Source organism: Hippoglossus stenolepis, chromosome 14 (assembly GCF_022539355.2).
Source record: "Hippoglossus stenolepis isolate QCI-W04-F060 chromosome 14, HSTE1.2, whole genome shotgun sequence".
Classification (NCBI taxonomy): Eukaryota; Metazoa; Chordata; class Actinopteri; order Pleuronectiformes; family Pleuronectidae; genus Hippoglossus; species Hippoglossus stenolepis.
The window spans coordinates 25,104,977-25,120,183 of NC_061496.1; positions in this window are offsets into that span (position 1 = coordinate 25,104,977).

The following is a 15,207-nucleotide window of genomic DNA, read 5'->3' on the forward strand; positions in this document are numbered from 1 at the left end:
TTGAGTTTTTCTGTAGTTTATGATTCACTAAAGAATAATGGCGGATCCTGTATCGTGTTGGTATCTGATAATGGTGGTGGACCACGATCGAGGTGGCAGCGGATGGTGGATCCTGATGGCGGCAGTAGACAATGACTGTGGACTATAGTGGCATCCGATCTTGACGATGGATCATGATCGTGGTGGCTGCTGACCATGGACTATGATTACAACAAGACTGCTTGATATATAATATTTCTCCTCAGATACTCGACCATTACTGACAATAATCCATCAATTCATTGACCTTCAGTTATGCTACAAAGTGTTTATTCTTATCAATGCTTCAAATACCCTTATCTTTCTGATGTTCTCCTTTACACGTGACATCTATTGCACTTCTGTCCGTCCTGGGAGAGGGATTTTTAGTAGTTTTTCCTTACTCTTGTTGAGGGTTAAGGGCAGAGGATGTCACACCTTGTTAAAGCCCTATGAGACAAATTGTGATCTGTGAATATTGGCTATACAAATAAAATTTGATTGATTGATTGACTTTAACCACAATGACAAAGCTCTTCCGGACTCACAGAGGACTATACATTCCTTCTCCAGTTCTGTTAATGAATGGTTACTGTACAATTACACATCTGGAGGGGTGGTTTGGCTATTTTTGCTATTTTGCTATATTTTTCTGTCTAATTTGACAGATTATTGTATATGTATAAGTATTTTTTTATATTGTTGCTTTTGCTTGATATGGATATATCTTCATGTTGTTTTATTAATCATTTTCTACTTCTGTGCCTTCAATGTCCTGTATGTCTTTTTCATATGTCATTCAGTTAGGTTGGTGATTTATTGATTATTTATGCTACATGTGTGTCTGTTTTATGTTTTTTTTTTTTTACCATCATCCTACCAGGGACTGCAAATGAAAACCAGCCAGCATGTCTAAATCCTGCACATTTAGATGTTGGACATAAGTATGCATGTTAATATGCATTGTCCCTTTTAAGCAAGTAAAATCAAATATAACCACAGGCTGAGTCGTAGGCGTAGAACTATGGTCAACTCGTAAACTGACCTCTAACACTGCATATTAAGAATGAAACACTTGAACAAGAGCATTAATTAAAAAATAAAAAATAAACGTTAAATATAAAAACTATAAAGCAAAGTAGCAAATGTCAGCAGTTATGAATCATTTTTCATATAAAAAAACATCATCCGAGATGATCAACAATTAGCAGATTGTCAGTTATTTCCAATATAGTTATACTATTAACATATTACATCATCAGAGAAGTCCATACATTTGATAAACATCTGTGCTGTTTTCATTCTAGTCATTTAATCAGAGGCTGTCAGACCTGAGATGGCAAATTAACGTAATTGACTGTGTGAAGGATTAGAGAAGTAGCACTGATTGGTCCTCTGGGTTATAACTGGAGGCCGAAGACAGACAACGTGCACCAGTTCATTAACTCTAATCCTGAGGATGACAGCTGTGATTTGGCTGCTTAACATTTACTTAATGAAAATAACTTGGAGGTGATTAAGGACACAGAGGAAACTTTATTGTTCAAATGTAGCCCAAAAGATCCAAAACTCATTCTGACAGTATTTGATGACATTAAAATATTTGTTTACTGTGTAAGAAATGACACAGATCAGGGCCTACCTCTGTGTTGGGCCTAACACTGAGTTTCTATTTTGTTATTATACAGAAACTAAAGTCTGATACAAAAACAAAGGCAAAATGACTTGGGAAAGCTTTTCAGAATTCTGGTAATCAATGTAAAACTGAAAATGAAGTTGGTGGAGCTTTCTCAGCACCATCCACAGCTGTTTAAGGCCCTGGGGAAGGTATATGCCCTCTTATTGCCAATTTATTATGTAAGAGATAGATTTTATTGATTTCAAATTTTTGAGATTGTTTGACATTTCACTGGGAATTGTTGGGTCTTTGCAAAGGTATACACTCTATGAATGCCATTGTAGTTTTAAATTCTTGTCTAATTTCACATGTCTGTTAGTCTGAACATGCTCCGACTGAAATCCTGGTGAAATATGTGATACAATTTGTGTTTGCAAAGTTTCAAAAGGTCCAAACACATTTTAGACAGAATAGTTAAGTTTTTATCATGCACATTCATCCGAAGAATCTCTTCTCTGTACAAGCACTCTGAGCTAGCTGGTACTGAAGGTCGCCCAGTAGTGCCTGACAAATTATCACAAAAGAAATAAATTGTTCAATCTTGATGTGAAAGAAAGACTGAGCTGTCCTCACAAAGTGTGTTTAGAGTCTGTTCCACTTTGTATTCCACAGCTGTATTTTATTTGAATTATCGTCTTCCTTGGAGTTAAATTGGCAATAGCTAATCTGTGCAGTCTTGTATTGTTCGCATTTCAACTGCTGACAGGAAGACACTGGACAGACTGATTAGAAGGGCCAGCTCGCTCCTGGGATAACCCCTTGACCCAGTGGAGGTGGAGGGACAGAGGAGGATGATGGTGAAGCTGTCTTCTCTGATGGAACAACCAGTCCCACTCCCTGCAGGACACCATCACAGCACTGGGCAGCTCCTTCAGCGACAGACTGATTCACCCTAAGTGTCTGAAGGAGAGGTGTCACAGGTCGTTCCTTCCCGCAGCAGTAAGACTGTACAACCAGCTCTGCTCCCAGTAGAAATACATGCACCACCATTATGGACTGCACTTTAACACTTTCACTCTCAACTGTGCAATATTCACTTTGCTATACTTATCTGTCTGTGCAATATCAACGGTTCATGTGCCATCCATTCACTGTACATATCCTCACACTCCATATATTTCTTTCTGTCTTTACACTGTATATACTATATAATTAAATACTAGTTTAATTACATTCAAATTTTTCTATATTTCTATATAATATTTATATTCCTTACATGTAAGTATTGCATGTTTTACTTTTTACTTGCTGATGTCTTTTTGACTCTTGCTGCTGTAATACTGCAAATGTCCCCATTGTGGGACAAATAAAGGACTATATTATCTTATCTTATCTTTATTAAGTGGAAGAAATGAATTTAGTTAGCTTTGTCTCCTGTTCTTTCAGCGGCGCACATGTTGGAAGCTCAGCGTGGTGACATGCAGAGGTCGAAAGTTATCGTGATGCCTCATGTGAAGCAATCGTGTGACTGTTGATCCAGAAAGTAGTGCAGCTGTGTCCGGTGACAATGAGAAGGATCACCCTCCTCAGCTGCGTGGTAGGGAGGTGGTGTGCGTGAGGGCTTTACAATTCAGATGGATTTCATTCAGTAATGTATGTATAAATGCCTCATGAGAATACCCAGGGGATTATCCCAATGCATTTGACTGGTCTTCCATAAATATATATACATGTGCAGTGGCTGTCAGTATGCAGGAGTCCCGGCTCCTCACATGCAACCCATAACAGTTTTTCTCATTTGTTGAGCTGTCAGTCACTTTTGTTTATTTGTTAGGTTTTTACTCTGCCAAGGCCCAACAGTCGCCTTAAAAGCCACACTAAATCCATCATGTTCATTTGGGCATAGTCCTAACACTATTGAAGATACATAACTGCTGATTTCCTTTAGAATCCATGATCTCAGCTCCACATTTCTGGTAGTTAGTGGTTTGTTGCCCAATTTGTTACCATACATTGAATATATCTGAATAAAGACAACGCACCATGAAACCATATTTAAATCTGCTAAATCTGGGTTTCTGTTTGGATCTGCACCAAATTGCAGATATCAGTCCCCTAAATAAGACATCAGGTGCATGCATTGTTTCCTGAGAAAACTGTGTCTGTTATGCTGCTGACAAACAAACAAATAAAAGAAACAGGGCTGAAAACAAAGCCTCCTTGATTGGTAACAACCTTGGGGTGGTTGGACTTTTCCAAACCTCATTCACTTATTAACATTAGTGAATGTAAATACCTTATTTGCTATTCCAATTCCCTTTTCCCTCAGTTTATAAACTTAAATGGACATATTCATTTTCTTGCCAAGAGTAAGATGATGCTGGGAATAATGATCGATATGTTGATGTATCCAAAATAAGTAGTTGTAGTAGGAACTTCTCGAAGGGCGAACGGACCTGGCTAACTAACAGCTAACATGCTAATTGGGAACATCCCAGCACTACTCAGTCACGATCACTGCAGCGGTTGTAGTTAAGCAACTTTCTCAATAAATGTATTGACTCTTAAGATACTTTTAAATGAAAAGTGGCTTTAAATTTGTGGTCAGGCTTTAACTGAAAGTTTATATTGCTCAGTGAATGCTTTAGCTGTAGCTCTTTGGAATGACAACACTACTTTCAGCTGCAGACACATTAATCAGCTATCACTGATCCCATTGTTCACCCAAGGCACACAGTCCTTGTTTTTATAATATAATATAATATAATATAATATAATATAATATAATATAAAATAATATAATATAATATAATATAATATAATATAATATAATATAATATAATATAATATAATATAATTTGACTTTACCGTTAATCATCAAATCTAGTCTTCTTTTTCTTCTTACTTAAAGTAGTATTCCCTGAGGAACATAGGCCGTCCACGAACACCCTTCATCCTTCCCTCTTTGGTCAACTTGTTGCCATGACAGCCCATCATCTCCTGTTCTTTGTATCAGAGTCAGTTGAGTTCAGTTTATTTAGATTTTTGAATTAAGAGTATTTCAATACAAACATCTGGTGACTTCTCATTGAAAACAGGTAGCAATACTGAGTAGCTCCTTGGACTTCTGTTTTCTTTGTACTGTGCTATTATGCTATGCTATGTGTCAGCTCTAAATATCTCTCCATTATGCGGATATGTGTGCTGGAGCCAGGGCTGTGGTTCTGTGAACAGGAAACAAAACAAAGTGGCTCAGACTGAACCATAAAACACTATTCCTTCAAAGTAAAACAGGGTGCATTAATGTGCACCACAGTGGTAGACCAGCGGGGGCTCAGCTATTGAAGTGATCGACAAGCTTTCTCCAGAATCACTTACTCCTCCTCTAATTGGCTGAGGGGTTGACATTTTTGAATCTCGCTCTTGGCAGACAACGAATGAGCATATTTTCAGAAATGTCAGATGACAACTTAAAGTCTTTATCAAGTGCCAAATCATGTCTCAGGCTAACCTCGGTGCAGCCTGCAGATATGCAGGTTGGAGCTGGCGGTTGGGTCTGCGGTACTTGTTTTTAAGACACATACTCCTTGTTTGCACACACAGCCCCGAACTGTTTTGTCTGCCGCACAGATTTTATTTTATTTATTTATTTATTTCAGTCAGAGTTTTAATCTTCTGTTTGCCCAAAGCTCGATAGATTCAGGTCGCTTTGTCCTTCACAGTCTGTCCTCGGGATGAGACCATGTGTGTGGCAGTGTTTTTTTTTTTATAGCAGTGCAGGTTGTACTTGAAAAATGACATTGAAGTAATTGAATTCATGATCAAAACCATATTAAATTGAAAAAATGAAAGCAAAATGACAGAGTTTTGATTCACTGTACTATTTCCTATTTCAATTCTCATCTACGAATCAAATATGAGCAAAGATGCAAAGGGTATCATGAGGCATGTGCAAAGCTAGCATGGAACTGTCACCCCTCAATAGCATCATCTTGTTCTTTTGCGTTACATGTGGAGGAATCATGAATGGAGGCGAGCGCTGTGTTGTCTGCGTGTGCCAGGGGGGAGCTGCATATGTGTGAGTAAAGCATGTACTCGTGCTGGGATCACATGTTTTGCCAGACTCCACGGTCACTAATCCCTCTCTTTTACCAATATTCCCACTCTCTCTGGTTTCATCAGGCAGGGATTACACAGTATTAGACAACTTCCCAGAAGCTGACATGCATTCATTCATTAAAAACCCAAAGGCAGTTGCTCACACGCCTCCAATTCAGCCAAAATGCACCGATTACGCCCCGGTCAACTGCATATGTAAAAAACATGGTAGAATAGCTGTAAGGTGGTTCTTTAGATTTATTTAGGAGATATATGGCTGCAACCACAGTGCTGTCCTGTGTGGTGTGCGATTATGTAATGTAGTGATGTCATCAGGGTGGGAGTGGTATCGAGTTTGTAGTTTAGCAAACGGAGTCTGGCCTTTACCTCTGAGCAGCAGGCAATCAGTCTGCAGAGCATGATCCTCCAGCTGCTAGCTTCTAACCAATGTTACGGCAGGCTCCATTTTGATTTACTTGTAATATCCTGAACGAACCAGGACTGAACGGGTCAGAGCACTAGAGGAAATTCGAACTCATGCACATGAAGGTTGTAGTTTTTGTTTGATACCAGCTCAGATGGAAACAGGACAGGTTGTTTTGCTTTCCCTCACAAAGCCACATTCATATTGTGCTCAGCTAAGACTCATTAAACATCTGCTTGGGACAGATGTTGTCTCAAGTAAGCTGCAGAGTGGATGACTGACAGGTCTCTCCGTCCATAAGACATCAACATAAAACCCACTGATTGCTGAATGGACACACACTCATTTGGCTGAGAATGATCTTTGTTTCTCATTTTCAATCTGGGTAAAATCCTGGAGGTTGTTCTAGAGAATTGTCAACAAATCTAAGTTGAGAAATAGGCCATGCAGCTTCAGAAGCCTATTTTATTTAATAACATCTATTTAATCTTAAATCCAAGTGACAAATTAAGTCCCTGTCATCTCTCATGCCCTCTCTTTGGAGAAACAAGATTATGTATTCACAGCCATGGTGGTGGGTCTGTGTAGACTGTATTATAGCACATTTCCTTGATACTACAAGCTCATAACAGAGTACGGCCAACACTGAGAGAAACATTGTGATAGCAAACTTATATTTAAAAAAAAAACTGCACTATATGATTTTACAGTAAGTGTCAATCATTCATTCTGCCAAAGCATCATGCCTCTGGGCCAGGTCAGGCCACAGGACTCTCCCGAGCTAAGGAATGAGGAAACAATCCTTTGGGGACAATAGATCCTGTTTCATCACACTGATCCATTGATTAATGAGATATTCCTGGGTATAGGGGTTTTGGTCATCCACTTTCCACCGCCATGCTGAGACAAATTATTCTATGGGTTTAGGAAGGGAGAGTATGTTGGAAGGCAATCATTGAGAAAACGCAGGTTATTGATAAACCATTCACGTATTCTGACCACAGTGAAAGATCACGCTGTCACAAATGACAACATAAACAGGAAGCTCTGCCTGCTCATGACCTCTCCGCTCATGTCTGAGCAAAGCATCCCATAGACCTTCAGAGATATTGATGACTTTTAGTGTATGTTTAGTTGATTGGTCCTAAAGTAACATGATAGGACACGTGTGTGTTCAATTTATTTCTTAATCCTGTAGGACTATATAGACACCACCTTAAACTGTATAATCATATAGTCATTACAAAGGTAAGTTGAAATGCCATATATTTATATTATTTAATAATAACCTTTGGAACAAATAACATTGGCGACAAAAGCTTATTTAGAAAAATAATTTGTCATCATATGGTATAAATGACATCATGATAATGTCACAATGAAATGGCATTGGAAGCAGATTATTGATCCAATTCATCATTAACATTAAAACCAACAGTGTTACTTGTGCTCGTGTGACATAACTGTTCCTTAAGAACTTTCAATTGAAAAAAATTTAAAACAAATTACATTCTGATACCATTAAACAGCAGAGTTACAGAGCCGAGTCATTAATAGTTTTTGATAATATCTTCAAACACTGTGCGTGTGTCATCAAGGACGAGTGTCTGTGAAATCGCTGCAGTGAATGTGACTGTGCCATCAGGCGCACAGAGCGCACAGGAGATCACTCACAAAATAAAGAAAAACTATTCACTTTCAAACTTCTATTTCCAAATAATATCCCAGAGCGGAGGTTAGGATCCCCTGATGTGTGAAGTAATCGGTCCGATTGCTCTAAATATATAAATACTGTGGTGACACTCAGCTGATCAGCTGATATAGATTCTATAGATCTGTGATCTGTGATCTTTGTGCTGAACTGAGTCCAGTATCACACAGATCGAACCGAACCATCCCGGTACAAACCCAAGCATATAATAATAATAATAATAATAATAACGCTTCCTCTTCTTATGGCTTGATGCCATGATTCACCGTGGAAACCCATTGGTGACGGTCAGCAGGATAATTTAATATCCATGAGGTCCTTTGCATTGACCATTTATGGTTGAATGTGGGCGTGTACAGGGCGGGATATGAGGCAGATCCAAGTAGGAACGTTTTCCAGGTTTTGTAAATCTGATTTTGTTTTTTTGCTTACGCCATTTTTGGCTTTAGTGCGCACTACACTTTTAGTATGAATCCTACGCACTGTTTTATAAATGAGGCCCCAGTTGAGTATTTCATTTAACTATGACAATAATTTAAATGTCTGATATATGAGAAAATAAAACAACAGGTGAAACATTTTAATGTTTCACCTGTTGTTTAAAGGACCACACCACAAGACATTCCCAGTGTCCCTATAGCCGCTCAGTAGATACAGTGTGTTCTTGTATGAACTACAGTTACAACAGCAACAACATGTGTCCAGTGATTCACTCAATGATCCCTGTGGAATTTGGTTGTTGCATTACAAGCAGAGAAATATGTTGCCCACTATAAATAAGGAAGAATGGTGCAGTTCACAGGCAGTGAGTTGTATTAAGTTACTCATATGTGTGATGGGTGATGGAGTTATTGTCAAAGTCTGTTGTTTTTACCTGGGTCAATTTCTTTAACACTGACTCACCACCCATGTCAATCAGCTCAGTGATGTTGACATTTTGCCCTTTAGGTATGGTGCCCCCATCAGGCTCATCGGCGTTACTGTCAAAATGCCACAACACCTCATCGTCCCTCACAGGGATCCAATCGTTTGGTGTCTGCAGACATATACAAATATGGGATCATATCAGAATGAACCTTGTTCCACGCATAATTCTTATTACCTAATACGCTGATGCATTATTTTTCAATAATTAGTTGGAAAATATGTGATGCAATGTACAGTACTTTTTAAGATTCATGTAATACTGAAATGAAAACTCAAGTGTACAATTAATTATGAACCTACACACTGTACTTTAAGTTGCAAATGTCCTGATGCAGAATGCTCCCTCTCAGACTGGTACATCATTATAACTATTATTCTGCTGTACTGTATTACTGAGGCTTAAATGTGTGAACAGCACTTTAATGTTGTAGCTGGCTGGCGTGAACAGTGCGTATAGTTAGTTCCAGTGTACATGATACCTAGTGTAGTAGTTTAATACATAGTTTTGTAAAGGCTCTGTAGTGTTATATGTTCCACCTGAATATTAACAGTTATAACTGTCAACATGGAAATATAAATGCAGAATGCTTGAAAAGTGTGAAAGTGTGTAGAAGTAGAAATATAATTTTTCCAGCACAGTGCCTAAATATAAACCATGTTTCTACTGATCCATTCAACAAAGGGACATATTGCAGTCTGCAGGCAGAAGTGTCCTTGGCCGTGACACTGGATCAGGCCCGCCAATACTCATCGCCCCACTTTTGCATAATGCATCCCTCATGGCTAGTCTGCCATGTGCGCCCCCTAAAGCCCAATTCATGCTTCTGCATCGAAGCTACGCTGTAGCCTATGCTTAGCCGTGTACCCTACGCAGAGCCCGACGCCGTAACCTGACGTGCACCTCCCCAAAAATGTAAGAGGAGCAGGAGCTAAAACTTAAGTGTTTTGCACAGAGGCTGAAAAGAGGAGCTGCAGCAATGGACACTATGTAGAAAAGTATGTGTTGTCTGTATATTAGAGCATTTGAACATTTTCAAGTTATTCACCAAATTTAATTAGGAACCTGAACATAATATGTCTCCTATGATGCTGGCCGGGAGCAGAAGACAGAGACAGGAAGTGAAACTAGTAACTCTGCTGCGAAGATCACGTGATTTTGCTTTCAGCTCCCCGACACCATCGTCCGTGTCTTCTACATGTAAGACACCGCTTTTCCACCAGGAGATATTTGTTTTATATTTGTTTTTTTTCTGTTTGCCACGTTTTAGAAGTGTCATCAATCTCTCCACTAACTTGCGATGAATTCAGTGAGGGGATACCCTGCTGTGTTCTCACATTGACTTCTCCTGGATTTCTACAGACTTTATAGGAGGCCAGTCTGTAACCCTAACCCTCCAGAGAAAATACAAAGGATCTGCGGAGTCCAGTGCATGCCTCAAAGGGATCTATTGGCAGACAATACATATAAAATAATCCTAGTGATGTTTTCACTAGTGTGTTTCATCTAAATTGTACAAATTGTTGTTTTCTTTACCCGAGAATGAGCTATTTATATTTAAATACTTTATATTTACATCGGGAGCCAGTCCTCTCAACGGAGGTCGCTATGTTTTTTTACAGTAGCCCAGACTAGACAAACTAAACACCTTTTGATTTCTGTGACAACTGAAGGCTACCACAGGTACTTTCATGTTTGGAACTGCAACTTTACCACTAGATCTCACTGAATTCTACACACTGAACCTTTATTAAGGATCATTCCTGACTAGAGAATGTTTGGTCCAACAAAGGCACATACAACAAACTCAACAGTGAGATCTCAATGCTGGGGATCATCATTCTACACCCAGCACAGTCATGTGATATGGGATATTATGTTATATCAAGGCTGGGGAATTAAGATAAGATAAGATGAGATACATTTCATTGATCCACACACTGGGGAAATTCAGTTGTTACAGCAGCAGGTCAGAATGAGGTAGACAAGAGAATAGAAATTGTATTAATAAGAAGGAAAGAGATAAAAAATATAAAATTGAATAAAAATGTTGAGTACATACACGTACTAGTGGTTTGTATATAAATGTTATTAAGTAAAGTGCAGTGGCACAGAATGATTGCTTGAGAAAGTACAAAAACGTTTGTACATAAATATAAGGACAAATTGTGATGTGCAGATGACACAAATGTGCAAAAAGTTACATTCACTTAAATGGTTTTGTATTTACATAGTGCTTTTCTAGTCTTGATGACCACTCAAAGCTCTTTACAGTACAGTTTTACATTCACCCATTCATACAGTGCATCTATTAGCAGCACTTTGTTGTTCTATGAGGGGCAATTCAGGGTTCAGCATCTTGCCCAAGGACACTTCGGCAATGCAGATGGGGAAGACTGGGGATCGAACTGCTGACCTTCAGGTTGGAGGACGACCGCTCTACCCCTCAGCCACAGCCGTCCCGCTTTGTGGTTTTTGTCTTCAATAACAGCTTCTGATACAAGAAGGGCCTGGCCAAGCTCTACATCATGAGGAGGCTGAGGTCTTTCAACATCGTCCTCTTCTGTGCTGTGGTCCATTGGGAAGGCAACATGAAGAGGAGGGAAGTGAAGCGATTGGATAGGCCTGTGAGGCGAGCTGGTTCTGAGGTTTTGCGGCACACAGTGGATTTAGAAACACAGTACCCACTGGTTGTTATGCTTTTTTCCCTTATTAAATTCCTTCGAATCAATTGTATGCTGACGTTTTAATGTTGATTTATATTATTAAAATATATTTCTACTCAGAGAAATAATCATGAGTCCTTTTTAAGCAAGTTTTATAAGAAATTACACATTGACTGAAGTAAATGTTTTGCTACCAAACTATTGTTCATGTTTGTGTATTTGTTCAAGTGTAAGGAAAAAGAAAAGAAACATTCATAGAATGATTAAGAATTAAGATTAGAATAAAAGGTGGCACCCTTAATTATCAGGATAATTGACAATAACAGTAGGGACTACATAATTATGGTATAATTCATGTACAAAGACAAGTTTGCTGTTTTTTTTGCTCTCTTTGATCTCATTTTGCTCCCTCTTTTTCCCAAAGATATCTTAACGTGTGATGACGTGGACACACCTGTCACGCCACAATAGCAGGGCTGTCGCACCTGTAAATCAATATGACCATAAAGCAAAAGACACATAACATCCTCTGTTGTCAGTAGAGTTCTTGCAGGTGCTTGTAGAACATTGTCATCAACCTCTCCACTCTGAATGGAGACATGAGAAGCATCTTCTTTCACTGGAGGACGCATTGCTGCTTCTTCAGCTCACTCTGATGACTCTCAACACGACAGAACCAGACGTGTGAAATCACCGTCATGTATCCTATGTATCTTAAAACAGCCTAGATAGTGGAAGTTGGTCTCAGCAATCCAAGTGACAATGGTCCATCTATGGAATGTTGGCTTTTTGCCAATGCTTGACATGCAAACACTGAGAGAAGTGGTCGTGGACTTCTTTGTGCTGGCGAGTAAGGAATCGATTGAATCAAATAAGCTCAGTCATATTCCAAATTGTGTTCCTTGGAGTTAATTTACATATGTACTGCATTGCTGCACTTTTGTTCACCAAAGTCCCTCTGAGGTGTCCTGCATTTCTACAGGTCATTTCTGCCTCTTCTCCAGTTTGCTCGGTCATCCGCAAACAAGACCAACCCTGACCCGACGCCCTGAACAATATTATTTTTAATGATGTTGAATAGTACAAGGCTATTTAAATTGCCTGTCACTACCTGGTCCAAGGGTAAAAACATGCCCTGACCCGAACCTGTATTACCCTCCTCTTCAAACAGTCTAGTATCTAATTAAATAGCTGCCCTAATATTTCATTCTTTACACATTTTCGTAACGAGGTCTTCCTTCCCGTAGAATGTCTTCTCCATATTAACAAACACTGCTGTCACTCTCAGTTAATTTATCGGGCCTTTCTTTATCTCTGAATGCTGGGAGAGCAAAGAGTCTATGGTGTGCCTCCGTTTGCAAAACCCACTTTATAAACCAATCGGTTTTCCATTATTCCACACAGCAACGATTTCAGTGCAAAGGTCTAAATGAGCAGGCTTGTGTTACATCTTTCCCCAGTTTTGAAATTGGGACCACCACCGTTGAGATCCACCATTGGACATGTATCTTCTTTTTAGGGGTTTCTTTATAGGGATGCATTTGTATGCATTACACAATATCACTGCACATAAACTGTAACCTATTCCCTTCGCCTATTGTTCTCCCCCCATGGGTGTCATCACATTTGTCAGAGAATTGCTCCCAGTTTGCCCTGATTATATTCAAAGTATCTTGCTCTTTTTTGATCTTAAGTAATCCCCAAATCTCAAAGTTCAATTACAAGATATTAAACAACAGCAGCCTCCTGATCATTGCCACTTATTTCCATGACTCTCTTTTAATTGACTGTCTTTACATGGACCCCAGCATTCCAATATTACCCACATGAAGCCAATAGTCTGAACACCACACAATCATGTAAACAGCATTTTCTGATTACCCGAATATGGTCATACTTAGAATATGTAAAAATCCAATTAAGTATTCTGACCTGAATTGCAGTTCCCAGCATTTTGTGACATCAACATATGGTAGTTACCAACTCCTGGGTGTAAACAAGATGAAAAATAAAAAGAGTCTTGGGTTTTAAACCTGGAATAACAATGGATGTAATGACGTAGTCGACATAATGAATTGAGTCATAATCAGACTATGCTCTGTTACATTTAAACAGGAATATGAATCGAATATTCCAACTCATGTTAACATCATTCTTATTCTGAATAAGGTCGATAGTCAGAATATTGCACACCCTTATCTACTCTCATGTGCTTCTGCCCCATGTGGGACACACTTGCATCCCTTCAAGAAGCCTTTCCGCACCATCTACCTCAATTATAATGATGTCTGACGTTGTCCATGGTGTGAGGAAAAGATGATTCACAACCTCCACCCTTTAGCAGAGTGATCTTTTATGAGCCCTGACTATGGTAGAATTTAAATTCTTAAAAAGATGTTTCTCCCTTGTTCCCATTTGCCTGCTGGATAGTTTTAATCCACCAGGCTGCTGCAAGTTAAAGGCTCATTTTAAAGTTTTTCTTTGTCTGTTCCATATCAATGAGTTGGTTTTACCACAGGAGGAGAATCCCTGGGTCCATAAATGAGCAGAATGTCTCCACTATGGGTTCTTTGATGGCTCTGTTAACAGGTATGTCTGTACACATGGCACACTCATAATTAATCACTGTTGGCTTATGTGTTGATTTTATTCTTTGCACAAAAGCTTTGCCCTAATGAACAAGCCAGCTAAGCACTCAGATTAAGCACTGCCTTCGGCAATAAGTGGCCCTGATCAAATTTGTGATAAATGGATGCTTATTCAATCAATGCATCATTATTCAACCATTACTATATCGCACCACTGTGCGAGCTGACCCCCTGCTGAGGTTTCATTAACCACTGATCAACTCTGCGTCCCTGAGGACACACACAATATATGTGAACTATCGCCGTGTCATTATTGTGAAGTGATGCCTGTTGATGTGTGAGGGTGAAGCCTCTAATAGTCTCACATGAGTGTTTTTCAGAATGAAACATGAATATTTAACACACACTGTCAGCGAGCAGTGAGGAAGATCAGATTGCCGCAGCCACATCCACGAAAAAAATCTCTTCTGTGGAAGAATGAGTAGATGAAAACAAGCAACGATTGCATATGAGAACATTTTATTAGATCATATACTGATACATAAACTGCAGGGATCAGAGGACGCCACCTGAGCAGGTGGTCCTTCATATGTGGCAAGGACACATTTGATACAATAATTCACAAATCAGTCAAAGACTACAAACATGAAACCTCAAAAAATAGAATACATGAAAATAAATGAATAAATTAAGACAACACATCTGCTGAAGTGATTTCAAGTTCCTTCAAAGAAAAAAGCACACCTTCACAATACACACTTTTAAAGGCATCCAAATCCTCCCTTTTTACATTATATTTAGATTATGACTGAATAATAATTGTGCTCTAACTAGACTCAATCACACCTCAGTCAACGTTTGAACCTTAGTTCAGTGTCATATTCTCAAAAAGATGTCAATAAAGCACTAAGTGAAAAATAGTCTCCCCCAATGAACAAAAAAGACAGTCATCCTATACAGTCGGGTTTGACTCTGACACAAAGAGAGGGGGTAGAGAGAGAGAGAGAGAGAGAGAGAGAGAGAGAGAGAGAGAGAGAGAGAGAGAGAGAGTGGGGGTGGAGAGAGAGAGTGAGAGAGAGAGAGACTGGTAGAGAGAGGGAGAGGGATAGGTATAGAGGGAGACAGAGGGGTGTGAGTGGAGAGAGAGAGGTCGAGCAAG